The sequence below is a fragment of the Pezoporus flaviventris genome, unplaced genomic scaffold (assembly GCF_033815535.1).
Source record: "Pezoporus flaviventris isolate CSIRO_AGI_PZ_B2104156 unplaced genomic scaffold, CSIRO_AGI_Pfla_v1 ptg000078l, whole genome shotgun sequence".
Taxonomy (NCBI): domain Eukaryota; kingdom Metazoa; phylum Chordata; class Aves; order Psittaciformes; family Psittacidae; genus Pezoporus; species Pezoporus flaviventris.
Window position 1 is genome coordinate 7,296,205 of NW_026892626.1, and position 19,565 is coordinate 7,315,769.

The 19,565-nt window shown below is 39.6% G+C and overlaps 1 protein-coding gene across 13 annotated transcripts in view; it reads right to left on the minus strand.

The window, feature by feature from the left end:
* RBFOX1 (RNA binding fox-1 homolog 1) overlaps nt 1–19,565 on the minus strand; it is a 1,284,179-nt gene that overhangs the window by 927,904 nt on the left and 336,710 nt on the right. The window lies entirely within an intron of this gene.

Sequence of the window (19,565 nt, forward strand, 5' to 3'; positions counted from 1 at the left end):
ACACTGTCTAGCCAAAGTCAAGCCTGAGCATTACCGTATGCTGTAGTGCTAACAGCTGTTTGATAACAATTTTTATTTCAGTTTTCTATGGTCTTCTGGATAAGATTTTATCAACAACTTATCAACTTTAGAGATCTAAACTTCCCAGGAAACAATTTACTGTTTTAAATGGGCTCATGTATTATTTTGCATAAGTTGATTAACTGAACAATACCAATGCACTTTAGAGCTCACAGTGGACAGACTTGCAGAAGACAATTGAATGGAGAGTTCAGAAACTTTAAGTAGTTAGCACTTTACTAACTTTAAGAGTTAGTAGCCACAGTCTCAAACTGGAAACATACCTTTTAGTTATGTACAATATATTATGAATAAAACAATTACTGAACATTAGTTGTACAGGAAATTTAAATTCTGTATTGGTCCACTGAAGAGGCTCACAATGACCATCAGAAATCACATTTTTTTCTTACTGCATCACTGATATTGTCTATTTTTTATCATTGCTCTACTATTCAAACTTCAGGTGCCGTAGGCCATGCCTTCAGTCCTGTTTTAGAGATTTCTTTATGTCAGTAATTGAATGGTAGGCTTTATGACAATTTGTTTGTCGACACTGAACACTGTCACTATCGGTGCCTATAACAATGATTTCTTTTGAGACATGTATGTCACTCTCTCCTCAAAGAATTTGTCCAAGGCCAACAACTCACTTCAAACAGTTATTCTGAAAACCATCAGAATGAAAGTAATTTGCAGTATTATTACCTTAGGACAAAAATGATGCACTGATTTATCTATGTGCAATTTCTCCCATATCTTGGGTCTCTTTACACATAAACAGCAATTCACCAGTGTCATGGATTTAGAGCTCCAGCCATAAGGGAACTCAAAAGACAGCAATGGGAAAAGAAGCTTTCCATTTTGTGACATAATTAGCATCATTACTGTTGCTAAACATTATTGTATTTAGTTTGATTTCTTTTTTATTCCATAGTTGATATCAATACAGTGTCATCTGTATCTTCCTGCAAGCAGAAATGAAGGCACCAAAAGTGTATTTACTCTATGTCCTTCATCTTTCATCACAGGCTTGGTCAAAATGTAATAATGTAATGGTGAAAACAACCACTGGTTAATAAATCCCATTTTCACCTCTAACCTAAGTAAACAACTGCTTCATGTTGTGTGGTTCTGTACTTAGCTTAATAGCTGGTCAGCATTTTTCCCTATTACACATAATGTGGGAAGACAGGCAGCCTCAGAGAAAACTCATTCAAGGTGGTGATGTAGTTTGAGGCATAGAGGTAGCTGGAGTTTCACATACTATGCTAAAAGACCATTTACTGTCTTTCTATCCTGTGCATTTAAAATAAATTCATACAATCACAGAACAATTTCGGTTGGAAGGAATCTCAAAGATCATCCACTTCCAAGCCCCCTGAAATGGGCAGGGACACAGAATCACAGAATCCTAAGGGTTGGAAGGGACCTCAAAAGATCATCTAGTCCAACCCCCCTGCAAGAGCAGGGTAACCTAGAGTACATCACACAGGAACTTGTCCAGGCAGGCCTTGAATATCTCCAACGTAGGAGACTCCACAACCCCCCTGGGCAAGCTGTTCCAGTGATCTGTCACTCTCACAGTAAAGAAATTTTTCCTGATGTTCACATGGAACCTCCTATGCTCCAGTTTACACCCATTGCCCCTTGTCCTATCACTGGACATCACTGAAAAAAAAACTATAATTCCCTGTCCTTCTTGAACTGTGGGGCCCAGAACTGGACACAATATTCCAGATGCGGTCTCACCAAGTGTCGTGGTTTAAACCCAGTCAGGCAATTCGTTCACTCACTTCCCCCCTTCTTTCTCTCCCCCCACTCCTGGAGGGACGGAGAGGAAAATCGAAAAGAATGCAACTCCCACAGGTTGAGATAAGAACAGTTTAGTAACTAAGGGATAACACAAATCACTGCTGCCAACACCAATAATAACAATGATAAAGGAAATAACAAGGGAAGAGAATACAGCACCTCACCACCAGCTGACTGATAACCCCCCCCCCCACCAGCCCGACCAAGCCCCGACCTATACCTCCTCCAACCCCGCAGTCCACCAGTCCTTCCGGCTAACTCCCAGTTACATCCTCGGCATGATGTGCTGTGGTATGGAATACCTCTTTGGTCAGTTTGGGTCAGGTGTCCTGTCTCTGCTTCCTCCTGGCTTCCCCTCCTCCCTGGCAGAGCATGAGGCTCACAAAGTCCTTGGCCAAACCAAAACATCAGTGTTATCAGCTCTGTTCCCAGGCCGAAATTCAAAACACTGCACTGCACCAGCTACCAAAAAGGAGAAATATGACTGCTACTGCTGAACCCAGGACACCAAGGCAGAGTAGAGGGGGAGGAGAACCTCTCTTGACCTACTAACCACACTCTTTCTAATGCACCTTAGTATGCCATTGGCCTTCTTGGCCACAAGGGCACATTGCTGGCTCATGGTCATCCTCCTATCCACCAGGACCCCCAGGTCCCTTTCCCCTTCACTACTGTCCAGCAGGTCAACTCCCAACCTGTACTGGTACATGAGGTTGTTCTTCCCCATATGCAAGACTCTACACTTGCCCTTGTTGAATTTCATCAAGTTCCTCTCCGCCCAACTCTCCAGCCTGTCCAGGTCTCACTGAATGGCAACACAACCCCCTGGTGTGTCAGCCACTCCTCCCAGTTTAGTATCATCAGCAAACTTGCTGAGGGTACATTCAGTTCCCTCATCCAGGTCATTGATGAAAATATTAAACAGCACTGGTCCCAGCACCAAGCCCTGAGGGACTCCACTAGTCACAGACCTCCAGCTAGATTCTGCCCCATTGACCACAACTCTCTGCCTTCTTCCTTCCAACCAGTTCTTGATCCACCTCACTACCTGATCATCAAGCCCACACTTCCTTAGCTCATCTATGAGGATGCTGTGGGAGACAGTATCAAATGCCTTACTGAAATCAAGAAAAACCACATCTACAGCTCTACCATCATCCATCCACCTAGATACTTGCTCATAGAAGGCTATAAGGTTGGTCAAACATGACTTCCCCTTGGTAAAGCCATGTTGGCTGCTCTTAATTACCCCCTCATCCTTGATATGTCTAGAGAGATATCCAGTCTCCCTCCACTACACCGGGTTGCTCCAAACGCTGTCCAACTTGGCCTTGAACACTGCCAGGGATGGGGCAGCCACAGTTTCTCTGGGCAACCTGTGCCAGTGTCTCACCACCCTCACAGGAAAAAATCCCTCCTTTATATCTAACCTAAATCTTCCCTCTTTCAATTTAAAGCCATTCCCCCTGGTCATATCCCTACATGCCCACATAAAAAGCCCTTCTCCAGCTTTCTTGTAGGCTCCTTTAGGCACTGGAAGCTCCTCTAAGGTCTCACTGGAGCCTTCTCTTTTCCAGACTGAACACCCCCAGCTCTCTCAGCCTGTCTCCATAGCACAAGTGCTCCTCCAGTCCTCATACTGTCTTCGTGGACTCCTCTGGACTTGTTTCAACAGGTCCAAGTCCTTCTTATGTTGGGGGCCTCAGAGCTGGACACAGTATAACAGGTGGGATCTCTCAGGAGTAGAGGGAAGTAGTCCCCTTCATCAGCCTCCTGATCACACTCTTTGTCATGCAGTCCAGGACATGGTTGGCTTTCTGGGCTGCAAGTACACACTGCCCAGTCATGCTGAGCTTCTCATCAACCAACACCTTCATGCATATTCATGCATAACAGTTTTAAACATATGCATTTGTTTTAGACAATATAATTATGCATAATAATGCATGGATTTTCACTTTAGAGCATTCTAAGAATTGTAAAAGATTACTGCTTATGGAATGTCAAGCTAAGAATACCACATTCCATTAAAATACTAGTGCTTCCATAATCAAGAGAAACAGAGTCCAAAGAAAAGCTCAAGGTTTTGTAGTGTTATTGAGTGAAACTGGAAATTGATATGCCAGTAAAGATTCTCAAAACAAGTTATTTTGGCCACTTGAAACAAAGGACATGAGAACTTTAATTATAATACCTACTTTGTCATATATGAATGTAAAATGAAGGGGTCTGCTCAGAGTAGATATGAGAGATAATAGTTCCTTAGAGCCCCTCTCTCCAAGCTTCCGCATACACATACATTATTCAGCATGTTAAGAGACCATCTGGAACATGCTCCTGAAATAGCCCAGGACTTGATGACCTTCCAGATACGCTTCAAAACCCATTTGTTTGACAAGGTTTTGGGGGAAGGTTGTGGGTGTGCAGTTTCTGAAAGGATTAAGAAGGCTATTTTACAGTTTTGATTAATGCTTGATTTAATTTACTGTTTGTATGTGACTAGTTTAGATACTGAGGGGTCAGCCACTTTTACTATTAAGCTTAATGAATGCTTCCAGCGTTTACTCCTTTAACATAAATATGCACATAAACAGTCACTGGCACCAGGCCTGATTAATGGCCATTAAAGTCAATGAGAAGGCTCTCATTGCTGAAGGTGGCAGCAGGCTTTTTAAATACAGAACCTTTCTTCCTCTGAGAGAGCAATAATACTTGCATAGAGTCAATTGTAACAGCGCATCTACAGTTCACTCTTACAACAGCTAAATGAGCACCAGATTTAAGACTAGCTAAATGCTGGTTTGTACCCATGCAATAAGTAAACACGTTAAAAAATTAAAATCATATATCCTGAAGAGTCATGGACCATGTAAGCACCTGAAGAAGTAAATCTAAACACAATTCCACGTAAGTAATGACTGAAAGTTGCAAAATCTTCATTCTACTCTTGCTTCCTTTTTCCTTACAACTTGCCACGTTTTCAGGGACAGAATTTAGAAACTGTATACACCTTGTGACATGCTTTTTGAATATGGTATGAAACATGATGAATGATCAATGGTGTGATTAAAAGAGCAGTGTATGGAAAAGAGAGTGTGGTCAGTCACAGTGCTGGCATGAGGTTAATGATCTTGCTTTGGTTACTTATATAAAATAAATAATTTCATCATCATGTAGTATTTATCTGCTTTTGGAGAGTAAAATAGTCTGGTCCTTCATGTAGCCATAATCACAGTCAATAGATATGCTATCTGAGTAAATACCACTATAAGCAAGTATGGTTCAAAGCAAGAAATACACTTTTATACACAAGCACGGTAGAAATCTAGAAATATATATGCTGTGTATATAATTAGGGGTCAAAGACACATTATTCCTTCACTACCATACCTGTCCTCCACCAAGATTCTTTTTTATTATTATTTTTTTTTTATGTTTGCTGGAAACTTTCAGGAGATATTTCTAAAACATACTCATTTGCTTAAAGGAATGAGTAGGCTGGGTACATGTGTGAATACCACCACGAAACCCATGTCCTCTTTCAGTCTTGGCATGGATATGTCATGGTTTAAGCCCAGCCAGTAACTCAAAACCACACAGCCACTCTCTCACTCTCCCCTTTTTTTCCTCCCTGCTCCCAGAGTGATGGTAAGGAGAATCAGAAGAATGGGAATCCCATGGGTTGAGATAAGAACAGTCCGGTAACTAACGTATAACACAAATCACTACTGCTACCACCAATAATAATAATGATAAGAGGAATAACAAGGAGACAGAATATAAAACTAAAAGGGGAAAAGGAAAAGAAAACAATAAACAGAAGTAATGCACAGTAAAACTGCTCACCACCTGCCAACCGATACCCAGCCCGACCCAAGTAGTGATCGGGCCTTCTGGGTAACTCTCTCCAGTTTATATACTGGGCATGACATGCTGTGGTATGGAATACCCCTTTGGCTAGTTTGGGTGGGATGTCCTGTCTTTGCTTCCTCACAGCTTCTTGTGTCCCTCCTCACTGGCAGAGCATGAGACTGAGAGTAAAAATTACTTGGAAAGAACTAAAAACATCGGTGTGTTATCAGTGTTTGTTGTTTTCGGGCTAAAGTCAAAACCACAGCCCTGCACCAGCTACTAACAAGGAGAAAAAAACCTGCTACTGCTGAACCCAGGACAGGATAATACCATAAAATTTTCAGTATTTTCAATAACATGCTTTGGTCAGATCTTTAGTTATCTCAACCCTTTGTGCCCCACATTGAGTGCCAAAACATGAGTGTCATGGTTTAAACCCAGCCAGTAACTCTGTATCACACAGCCATTCACTCACCCCCCACTTTTCCTCCCTGGGCAGGATGGCGAGGAGAATTGAAAGAATGTAAAACCCGCAGGTTGAGATAAGAACAGTCCAATAACTAAAGTATACTGAGAATAGAAAGAATACCGACAATAATAAAAAAAAGAGAAGAAAAGAAGAAATGAAAGCTCAGAAAACCCAAGTGATGAACAGTATAATTGCTTGGCACCCATTGACCAATACCCAGCCCATCACTGAGCAGCAACCAGCCCCTTCCAGCCAACTCTCTCCAGTTAATATCCCAAGCATGATGTTCTGTGGTATGGAATACCCATTTGGCTAGCTTAGGTCAGGTGTCCTGGCTCCCTCCTGGCTTCTTGTGCTCCTTCTCACCGGCAGAGCATGAGAGACTGAAAAGTCCTTGATCACAGTCAGAATTACTTAGCAACAACTAAAACACTGGTGTCTTATCAGCATTGTTTCCAGACTAAAGCCAAAACACAGCAACTAGGAAGAAAAGTACAACTATCTCAGTTGAAACCAGATTTATTTGGAACATGAATTCCCCCCCAAGCCAGTCACAACCAATGCAGCTTTTTTTTTATTTTATTTTGAGCTTCCAGTTTAAGTCTCTCAAGAACGTTTTTGTTTCAAGAATGATTTTTACCTGGAGTGGTGTGATGCTGTGCAATACCTTGTAACAGAGGATGTCTCCAGCCGTTTAAGTTGCTTATTTCCCCAAAAGGTGACTTACAAAGTGCAGGTCATGGGGATTAAGTCATGTAGCTCCCATGGAGTACAGCAGGAATTTCATAGTTGAATCCTTGCAAATTCTTTGGGGAAATTGATTAATTTCTAATGAGCCATTAATCACTTCTCTGACTTCACATGTACTGAAGTAGCCTCTGACATGAACAGTGAAGTACAGTATTTGCCATTTCTTAGAACGAGAAATTGCCTTATTTACTTTATTAAAATGGAGATGAACTGGTAGACAAATCCAAGATTTTGAAAACTGGCTAGTGATGCACACACTTTGCTGTTGACATTCAAACAACTGGCTTAAGGATACTTAAACTAGTGTTGTGCATCCACTAAAAAATGTAACTAAAATGTGCCAAGTCAAGCATTAAAAACCTATAGCACCTTAAGTCTCTAGCTGAATGTGAGAACAATGTTCACATTATTTTTTTACATAATTAATTAAAAAAGAATTTCCAGGGCTGGTAAAATATGTTTTTACCTGAACAATGTAACTTGTGAACCGTTTCTGAGATATCTCCTTTTAAACTGCAGTTGTATTTAAGAGAAGTATTTTGGGGTTCAATATCCCCAAATGCTTATCTAAACTACAAGGCTATTAGTTAGAACTAATGATGCATACTACAGTGGTTTTCTCCCTTTGATTGAAGAGCAAAGTAGCAAGCACAAGTCATTCAGAAATACTGGTATGAGGAAGGTTGCTACTTTAAAAGTATCAGTCACTGGTGAAAGTATCAACCACCCAACATGTGAGCACTGCGATAAGCAACAGACAATTTGTAAACTGATCAAGTTGTGCAGTTTTTCAATTCAAAGCTTTACTATTATTATGGCAGGTTTTGAAGTTTATTTTTTAGAGTTAAGGATATTTATCTGAAAGCAAAAAGTTATGCTTAAGAATACATAAAAGCACATATAGAGAGAAGGTGAAGGAAATAGTAGTAATATGATAATGCACGGATTGGTAAAATATTTGGGGGTTTATTTTGGGAGGGGTTGTTTTGTTGTTTTTTTTTTTAGCAATGATGTTTTTTCCAACAGAAATAAATTATTTCTGCATCAGCCCAGGTTCACTGCATGAATTGAGAAATATATTGCTGGGGTATCTTTTCTTCATCTATTTATCTCGGGCTATGAGTTTTTCTCATTTTTGCCCTTCCAAATCTCTCCCCCATTTCACAGCATGGGAGTGAGCGAGCGGCTGGTGGAGGCTTTAGTTGTCTCCCAAGGTTAGTCCCCAACACCTGCAAAGACATTTTAGGCTGTGAATTTTACATATATTCATACATAAACACAAACTTCTTGGGTTCAAAATATGTATTTTGTGAGGAACTAGTTTGGCTTCTTGCTTCTGAAGAGAAAAATGGCCTAGATTTTTATGCCTCCTTATAAAGCGATTCCAGCACTTCTGAACTTTGTTGCAAGAAACATTTTTCAAGTATCTTGTACATTTACATATTGATTTTTGAAACCAGTTCAACTTACTGTATATTTAAATGCTAAAATATTTTTATAGAGCCACCACAGTGATTCAATCAGTGAACAATCCAAAGGAAAGAGGTATTTCTTAAACATTTGAATATAGATTAAAATAAAATTGTAATGATATTTAGCCTGTTATTCATATGAATATTTTATATAAAGCAATACTATTTAACAACACTTGCAGCATTTTGTGACTCTCTACCAGTTTCTTGAAAAGGAAGAATTAGTCAAGATTATCAATGGGTTATCAAATACAGGGGACAATAATAACCAAGAAACCCCTCTAAATGTATTTTCAGTTTCATCAAGAAAAGGCAAAGTGGTTTTACATGCAAAAGGCTGTCTTGTCTATTCTTCACAGGTTTGGGTCAGCTGAATTAAAAACATTCTGTAGCATTTGCTACTTTTCAAAATTGCAAACAGAGTACATTTCCCAAAACTTCATCTGAGTCAAAAAACATTCCCTGCACAGTTTGTTGCACTGAACTCTGACCAAAGAGTCAGTACAGTTTAGAACACTATGGACTCAGCAACAAAATAATGAGATTCTTTTTTTTCTTTAAGAGCTTTGTAAGAAACCATGAAAGGGCAGAATCTGTAGGTAACAGCGACTTTTGGCATTTTTGGCAGGAGCCAGCTAGAAGGGTTGCTGTGTTACCCAGCCTGGTGTGAAGCTGGAAGGAACTCTGCCTGAATCCTTGGGGCTAAAAGTAGATAAGAGTCTCCATAGTCCTGTGGAGTTAAGCAATTGGACAAGGTGAGCCTGGAGCAAAAAAGGAGCTGTGAAAATCCTCAAATTGATTCTCTGGAAGCAGGGGAAACAGCTCTATATCAGCTATACCACACTACACTTTTTTGTGTAGGAAGCAAGTCCCAGCACACAGCAAGCCTATGAAAAGGCAGCTTGCTTTCTACAGCAGGTGATTCTAAAGCAGTTGGTGTTTTTACTGATTCTTTGTGAGAAGTCCAACTACACACGGGAATTAAAGTAATTGGGGAGGTAGTTAATACATGCACAAGTGAGAGATCCTGAATTCAGTACAAACAACTCTATTCAAATTAGTTTATAGAAATCGGTTAATCTCCTAACACTGTGGATGTGATGATGAATTTAATGTATTTTTATAGAAAAAGCAAGAAGCAGAAGTACACTAAGAATCTGAGTACAACCAAAACGTGTGAAAGCGGATTTGGTGGCATTTGTTTCAACATGTCAAAGCAATTCCTGATACATGGGAAAAGATGCAAAGATATAAAGGATTTACTGGCACACCACATTGACGGCACTTACTTTGACAGATGTCATTCCTTCGACAGTGAAGCTGGTTTGGGTGAAAATAGAATTATAAATACCGAGAGAAAGATTTTGAGAAGACATGGGGACATGAGCTCTTAATTTAGCTTTACACTTTTTCTTTTTAAGTCCCTCATACACTCAACCTTCTGAAATACACCAGGATGAAATATTTGGAGTTCATTCTAGCCTACAGAAGATACCAATTTTGATTTCTAGTCAGGCAGGTGCAGATTTAACTCCAAAGAAGTAGTAACGTTCTGTTCTGCTCAAACTAGTATCCTGATTACAAAGAGTCCACAAATGCAAAGACAAGCAGAGTGAGATGCAGGCCATACCATCTGATTTTTTTATTATTGGTAGCAGGACAGAGACTGTCAACTGTTGTTTTTTATTTTTGTAGGGAAACTGGTTTTAATGATGAATGAGCAAGAATATTCAAGTAGCAGCAGCTTCATGTGGAGAATATATTTTACAGAAATACAAATATTTAAAATACAAAGTATTTCGCCTGATTAGCTTGACAGTCTTATTTCATTTTCTTACATCATCTTATTGACTGAGATTTCTACAAGTTGAAAGCATCCTCTCATGACACCAGACTCCATAACGTAGCTGCTTTCATGTACTGTAAAAATACAATCAAGCACAAAACTACAGAGTAGCATTGGAGCAAGAAGCATGCTAGTAGGACAGTTGAATTAAAAATAATAAAAGACTAAAATGTTGAGATTTTTTTTTCTTTTAGAAAGGGTGAAAATATTGTGTTTTCCAATTCTCTTTCCATATGAGCCTTTTCAATTTCCCAATCAACGTTATCGTATGAATTCTTAGTCAAAGACTGCACAGACTTATTGAAAAGACTATTAACTGCAGCAGTTCTGGAGCTATGGCTTTTGAATTAAAGGTCATGACAGTTATGAATGAGGCTATGGGCTTTTTTACACTACTTCTTGGACTTGTGTCTTCAACAGAAGTGGAAATTTAAACCAGAAATAGGATTGCAACATGACAAATGAATGAAACTCTAAACTACAGAAAGCAGGGCTAAGAGGAGGTCATTCATAAGGCAATGCAATGAATTTGTGATGTTGATGTTTTGACAAGCAAATAGATCACTGAATCCAATACCTGATGCTAGCAATGCAGTACTTTTTGCAAAGCTTTATCTTAAGAAAGCAACAGCAAACCTTCCTTCAGAATTTAGTTAGACTGGCTGATTGAACAAATATTTTTTAAGCCAGTATCATACACCTTGCTTTCCCCTGTGAGTTGAATTATTCTATTTTCTGATCTTTCTTGGTTCTTCTCTTCCCTTTCTGTCCCTACAAACTGCATGCATAGACACGTTTGTCTCCTTCTGTAGCCTTCAGTGTTCAAGTAGCTTGGCAATCAGCATTACTGGTTTCAAAATAATGCAGAATTAAGTTGGACTTTGTCATCATATCAAGAAATCAATGATACACTGAAACTCTTTTTAATTAGGACACTGTGGTCCTGAACTAACCCTGAGTTACAAAGATTAAATAATTGCTCATGGCATTCTCGATGTGTGATTCACCATACTGAAAAGAAGATTACTGACTCAACTGCTAAGTTATGAGAACTGATGAAGTCTTGCTGAGTGCAGAAATTCTTTTTAGCACAAAAAAACAATGCAGTTTTATGACCCAACTCTTTGAACAATTTTAATTAGGGACTACCACGATAGAAGTTGAAAAGCTATTTAGTAGGAAGACAGGCTCACATTTCAGCATTGATTTATGAAGTCAGCATTTTCAAAGATGTTAGCGAGATTTGGTCTATTACTTTCAAAGCCATTAACTTCACACAGCACATTTCTATCTACAGATCTAGGAGCAAAACTGTTGTAAGTCTTCAGGAATTAGGAACCTGTGAAAGTCAATATCACCTAGACATCTGTTCTACTTGAGTAACTTCTTCATTATATTTCCCCTTTAAATTTAGACATACAACTTTTAATAAACAAACGTTTTAAGATTTATATTCAGATCTTCCATAGGTGTCATCTGGCACAAGTCCCCTGATCTTGGTGAAGCCACTTTAACATACCACTCAAAAGTGTGACCTTAAAAACTCATTATATTTAGAAGTGTAACTAATTTAACTAGACATTCTTTCAAAAATGTCACTGTTGCATTCATTTTAATAATAAAAATGGATTGGGAACATGCTAAGGGAAAACAAAATGTTTAAATGACAGCAGGGCAAGAACAGGAATAATATTCTTAAAATGCTGTAGCATTATGTAGCACATGCAATAAAGTATTTGCAGATGAAGGAATAATGAATGGTTTTGAACAAAGTATATTCATGGTCTTTCATCTTGCTAACTTTCAAAACAAATACAAGTATATGAACTTCTGTTTGCTAATGCTGAAGTTAATTTGCCAAAATTATGCCATCTGTGCCCCAGTGTCTTCCATGAGAGTAATCAACAGGGCACTTTGGGCTTGCTTTTTAAAAGGCATTCAGACTATATAGTAGGAGTTTCAAGGTCCCACTTGATTTCTTACTAGATTCATAGGTATCTAATTTCCTGCACAGAATAACAGTTCTGCCAATCCCTTGAGGGAAGCCCTGGTGAAAGCTGAGGTTGTCAGCACACATACACTATTCCATTGTTATTCTTGTTCCATCAATCATTTTCAGTTAAGAGAAAGGTGTGCTTTGGCATTGAAATATAGGCCATTCATCAAGGTTAGGAAAAACGAAAAAAAAAAAGACGGGGACGCAGGACTCGACTGCTTCCAGCCTGGCACCACTCACTGGGAGTGAGTGAATGAGCTGTCTGGCTGGGTTTAAACCACGACAATATCAAGAGCAGGGGACCAGTGAGCTTCTCAGCAATAAGGACACTCTGTTTTCTGAGAGACACTGAAGACAGATCTACACTAAAACTTGGCTCATTGATGGTCTACTTCAGAGAGAGACAGAAAGAAAACAGGACTCGATAAGAGCTAAGTGCTCAAGACCTCTAAACTAAGTGTATAATCCTATTTTCATTTTCTTTACTGAAGGAATATTAACTTGCCTGTATTAATTTTTATTTTAGAAGATGCTATGAGCTCATTTTCATATTAAAGATTCTTTAGGGCCCTTTCTATACTTCAGCTCTTATTTTAGTTTAACTTAATTAAAATCTTTTTGAGATTTTCTTCGTGAGACATACTTAGCCTTTCAGTAACAGAATACAGATAGTTATATCACTCCTTTCTGTAATATTTGGAGACGGACTAAACAAAGTGAGGCTGTCTAAACTATTGTGTTCCAATAGTGTCTGTCTCATTATTTTATACATTGGACAGGCTTGGTGCTACTAGATAAGATCCTCATAATACTTTAGGTCCTGCCTCAGAATACTACTTACTCTCACTGAAGACATCGTATCATTGTATCAGGCCTGTAACCACTCAAAAAGAAACACCTCCCCAGGCTCCCTGTATTCTTTTACAGAAGAATAATAATACCATATCAGCTGTTACAGGCTCATCTAGAGACCACAGCTAGGTAGAAAGTTGATTCACACCTCTTGAAACCTGTTGTGGTTTAATCCCTGCTGGTAACTCAGAACCATGCAGCCACTCATTCCTTCCCTCCCTTCTTCCCTCCACGCTCCCAGCAGGATGGGGAGGAGAACTGAAAGAATGTAAACCCCACGGGTTGAGATACAATCCAATAACTAAAGTATAATACAAAACTACTACTACTAATACTAATTAAAAGGGAAATAACAAGGGGAGAGAATATGAAACTAAAAAACGAATGGAAAAAAAAACAAACAACAACCAACCAACAAACCAATAAACACAAGTGATGCGCAATACAATTGCTCAGCACTCACTGACAGATACCCAGCACAACCCAAGCAGCAACCTGGGCCTTCCGGGTGACTCCCCGCAGTTTATATACAGGTGTGCTGTGGTATGGAATACCTCTTTGGCTAGTTTGGGTCAGGTGTACTGTCTCTGCTTCCTCCCGCTTCTTGTGCCCCTCCTCACTAGCAAAGCATGAGACTGAAAAGTCCTTGATCGGGGTAAGCATTATGTAGCAACAACTAAAACACTGGTGTTACCAGCACTGTCCTCAGAGTAAAGCTGAAACACAGCACTGCACCACCTACTAAGAAGGAGAAAAATAACTGCTACAGCTGAACCCAGGACACAACCATACCTGTTTAATCACTTCCTAGCACCCTATCTGTACCGTTGTTTTTAAAACTCGGTAAGGAGACTCTTAAATTTTCATAGAATCACAGAATCACAGAATAGTTAGGGTTGGAAAGGACCTTAAGATCATCTAGTTCCAACCCCCTTGCCATGGGAAGAGATCCCTCACACTAAACCATGTCACCGATGGCTCTCTCCGACCTGGCCTTGAACACCACCAGGGATGGAGCATTTGCAACTTCCTTGGGCAACCCATTCCAGTGCCTCACCACCCTCACAGTAAAGAACTTCCTCCTTAGATCCAATCTAAACTTCCCATATTTAAGTTTTAACCAATTACCCCTTGTCCTATCACTACAGTCCCTAATGAAGAGTCCCTCCCCAGCATCCCTATAGGCCCCCTTCAGATACTGGAAGGCTGCTATGAGGTCTCCACGCAGCCTTCTCTTCTCCAGGCTTAACAGCCCCAACTTCCTCAGCCTGTCTTCATACGGGAGGTGCTCCAGTCCCCTGATCATCCTCGTGGCTGTCCTGGGTTCAGCAGTAGCAGTCATGTTTCTCCCTCTTGGTTGCTGGTGCAGTGCAGTGTTTTGACTTTCGGCCTGGGAACAGAGCTGATAACACTGATGTTTTGGTCTGGCCAAGGACTTTGTGAGCCTCATGCTCTGCCAGGGAGGAGGGGAAGCCAGGAGGAAGCAGAGACAGGACACCTGACCCAAACTGACCAAAGAGGTATTCCATACCACAGCACGTCATGCCCAGGATGTAACTGGGAGTTAGCCGGAAGGGCTGGGAGACTGCAGGGTTGGAGGAGTTATGGGTCAGTGCTTGGTCGGGCCTGGGGAGTGAGTTATCGGTTGGCTAGTGGTGAGGTGTTGTATTCTCTTCCCTTGTTATTTCCTTTATCATTATTATTATTGGTGGTAGCAGTAATGATTTGTGTTATACCTTAGTTACTAAACTGTTCTTATCTCAACCCATGGGAGTTGCATTCTTTTTGACTCTCCTCTCTGTCCCTCCGGGAGCAGGGGGAGGGAAAGAAGGGGGAGGAGTGAGTGAAAAAGTTACCTGACTGGGTTTAAACCATGACAGTGGCCCTCCTCTGGACTTGCTTCAACAGTTCCATGTCCTTTTTATGTTGAGGACACCAGAACTGCACACAATACTCCAAGTGAGGTCTCTTGAGAGCAGAGTAGAGGGGCAGGATCACCTCCTTCGACCTGCTGGTCACACTCCTTTTGATGCAGCCCAGCATACAGCTGGCTTTCTGGGCTGCGTGTGCACATTGATGCCAGCTCATGTTCATTTTTTCATCGACCAACACCCCCAAGTCCTTCTCTGCAGGGCTGCTCTGAAATTTTATGTAAAGATACTTATTATTTTGAAGTAAAGAGGAAATAATAAAAAATTGCATATATGCACAACTGGATATTAATAGCGTAGGTGTAAAAAAGGCATAGAAATGTATGTTGTAGTTCCACTTTGTAATACAAAGTATTTTATACATGTATTATTTGATTAAAGAACCTCATATCTAAACTGTTTTATTGTGTGAATGTTTAGAATTTAAAATATATTACACTGGACTGACAGTAACTTTGCACATATAAGTACTAGTATATATTCACGAGTCTAGATTGGTAAAATTCTGTTGCATACAAATAACCTGAAACATTAAAATGTATGATCCATCCTCAGTTATCCAAAGGGAATCAGACAGAAGGTCTGACTATGTGTTTTCTACATTAAAAATTCAAATCAGAATATGTAAAGTAGTTTAAAATAATAATTACATGAATTCCAATTAAGTATTACACAGTAATTACAATGAGTGCTATTAGCAAATTCAAAATACAATTTCAGTTAAAGCTACTATGGTGAAACACAGCAACAGACAGGTGCACTCAAACATCAACAAGTGGAAGAGCAATTACAGGTGCTTGTATGTTAGGGAAAGTGAAATTACTCACTTCCCTAGGAAGGGAACTAGGATGTCAACTAGGATGTTGCTGTTTGTATGCTTTTGCAGTTCTTACAGGCTAAAGGATTCTTCAAAATGAATGAAGTGCAGAATCCAGAAAACAATTTATGACAGAAAAACAATTTAGAACCAGCCAAGTCTGTAGGAATATACTGGAAACAGAAAATGAAAGTCACCTCTCTGTAAAGTTTAGAGTTTGTTTTCTAGTATCTGCACCAGGTGCTTCAGTGAACAATGCAAGAGACATCCTGATTTTAATAAATGAAATCTGAGTTAGCAACTGAAGATTTACCTTTAATAGAACTCCAAAGAAACAGACAAGACTTTGGATTTAGCTCTCTGTACTTGGAAACTTGACAGTCTTGCAGCCAAAAAGCATGATTACATGTTATGAAAACTGTCTTTGAAAAATTCTGCATCATTGGAAATATTTATCTTGAAATAGCTGCATTTGGGGGGTCTATCATTTTGTTTGTACTGCACCACATGCTAAAAGCACATCATGTTAAACTGAAATACAGAATAATACATATATTCCATGCACACCATTTATTTTATTGCATCTATGCAACCCAGACTCTAAAAGTTTCCAACTGTATTCTGAATAAAGAATTACGTATCATGCATCTGCCAGGAAACCCAGTTAGAGCCCTGGCTAAACACCCCTCCCCAGTATTTTTTCCCCAAACTGCTACTAAATTCTGTGTTCTGAAGCTTTACTATTTGACATTACCTTTTTCCCTTAGAGCATTCTAATAAAGTCATCAGAAACTTCCCTTAATTTGATCTAGATAGACTAACTCTACTATCATCTAGTGCCTCAAAATACACTGTCCCTAAAAATTCAGCTGAAACCATGTTGTCCTTGTGATGTAGCCACAAATACTGAATTATTTTTACAGAACAGAATAGGTAAGTTGAGATTTCCTCCAAAGTTTTCCAAACTGGTGGCATGATTTTCTGTAGGAATCATTCTATTCTAGATTCCCAAGGAAGCTGTGAATGCTCCATCCCCGGCAGTGTTCAAGGTTGGGTTGGACAAAGCCTTGGGTAACATGGTTTACTGCCAGGTATCCCTGCCCGTGGCAGAGGGGTTGGAACTAGATGATCTTAAGGTCCTTTCCAACCCTAACTATTCTATGATTCTATAGTTATATTTGTAATTAACTTTTTTTTTCAGTCCCAGTATTTTTCAGATATGATTCTAAGGTGTTCTTTCACTAGGGGCGCTGGAACTGTTCCAGTGCTACAAATGGGGGGTCCAAATGAAAAATCTTCTTGGAGAACTAGAGCCAGATTCAAGTATGAGCAAAGTCTTGGAATAGACTTTGTACATGTGGTGGAACATGCATCCATCCAGCCTCACATGTGTGCTCTTTCTCTTTTAGAGAGTCTTGTATTTTTCCTTTCACATTGCAATGATTCTTCCTCCTCAAAAACTTGTGGGAACTTACAAAGTCATTATTTTTCTACATTTCAGAGGTTGCCTCATAAGAATAACGATAGAAGAGAAAAAAGTGAGAATTTTCACCTCAGCTTCTTATAGGATTGGCTTACAAATGTTTACTTCATCTTCTGCCACTCTTTAAGCACATATCCAGAAAAAAAAACAAATAAAAAGTCCCAGAATAATTTTAGAATTTGCAAAACATCCAATTCCTATGCTAGCTAGCAGGACATATAGTCATTATATGTTCTGACAATCAGGCCATGATCATTGAAAGCTAGATTTCTGGCAGTTTGGAGGAATAAAGGATCCAAATACAGTGCTAGTGGCTTTGGGGATGTTTTAACTGGAAGAAATTTTTCCGAATCCCAGTTCTCCTGTTGTGTCCTCCTCACACACCCCTGCAAGAAAATCCTCTTCAATGAGAGTAAAAAAAAAAAGCCTGCCCCTATCTTACCAGTTTCTTCCTGGGGATGGAATAGAAGTGACGTATACAGTTACTACATGAGGCATGGGGCAAAGAAGACAGGTAGTCTTCAGAAACATGTAGCAGAATTCCTGGACTATGTGATCCAAATCACCAGCTATTAACATTTGCGTGATATGAAAATAGATTTTCAATAAAACCTGAAAGCCTACTGCTGAAAAATGTTTCAGTGGAGGGGCGATGGGGGTGGTAGTGGTGTGGAATGGGAAGCCAAACTAACCGGATTTCCATTTCAACAATTAACAGTCTTCTTAAAAGTCAGAGCCTCCAAAACAGCGCAGGCCTGAAAAGCTCTGGGGCCTGTGGTTCAACTGAGTCATCTGACTTTAAAGCAAGGACATCTATTTTAGTCCAACAGACTTTCTAAAATTAACTAAGGTTCACAGCTTTGCAAAAAAATACATACTGAAACAGTGAACTTCTACACCCTTGATGGAAGTCCTCTAAATCTGGATTCACCCTAATAATTAAAGTTCCACACTCTGAAGGCTCTTCTCTGGGTTTTTCCCTCTACCTGGTAAAATCATAGGAAACAGAAAACTCATTCAGAACAAGCTGAAAGGAACAAGTCGACTTCCACAGTTCTCCACCGTACTAAGGAACTGAATGAAATACATAATGCCGTTGTCAAAAAAGATGTAGCAAGACCTATTTTTGTCTTAACCTTAGCCCCATACAAAGAAAAGAAAAATAAGGACTGTTAGTGACAGATACACATTTAGCCTTCCAAAATAAGCACCATTTCATTCATGTATATTATTCGCAGATACCAGAGAGGGCTATCAAGAGACTCCTCTTATATTAAAGACTCTTCATGACTCCACACAAGACTTCACAGTCTGGAGCCAGAGCTGGCTTTACTTTCTCTATCCTTGCAAGTATCGTCAAGAATCCACCTGCTTGCATCTAACAGGTAACTCACAAGGACTGCTGGTTTCTTTTTATTTTTTCTTTTCTTCCTTCTTTCTTTCCTTTGTGTGCATACGTGTATACACCATACACAGGTATGCATGTGTACCTTTATGGCTGTGTATCTTTTAAGACTTCAGAGTTCATAATTACAGTATGATGAAAACCAGTTTCTCTTGATACACAGTCTTGGATGGCCATGAACTCTTCAAATTGCTTATACCTGGCTACTTCTCTCTTAGGTATGCATAACATTAGAGGCTCAGCCAGAGCACAATTTCACTTCATATTTCTTGCACTGCAGACTCAGGACAGAAGTCTGAACAACCTTGATGCTGCTGCCTGTTGTGACTGAGTCTAAGCAGTAATGATTGTGGAAATGTATCACATAACTATTAACACTTCTTCCTCAGAGTCATCACTTAAGCCAGACCTAGGATCTTAGCACAAAATAGTAATGAGTCTATAGAGGCTTTCTTTTTCTTTCCATCATGATCACACACATACAATCTCTCTGACGCCCTCTTCTGTTAAAAGAATTGCTGTCAGTGGCAGCTTACTTCCTCAGCTATCTAGCACTGACTACTGAAGAAATCCTTTCTCCTTCATCACGATCAAATTGAAGATACCAGTTGGTATACTGGATACCACGCTGGATTTCCAGTAATTCATGTGATTCATCTCTAACTACTCTGGCATCTGCCTTATCTATCAGAAACCCAACATATCCAGCGTCTTACTGCTCAAGTCACAAACGTTTTCATCAAGAAACATCAAAATGTTTCACACATGGGAAAGGTCACTGTCCCACAGAGGAACAGTGCCAGCTGTTTTATTTTAT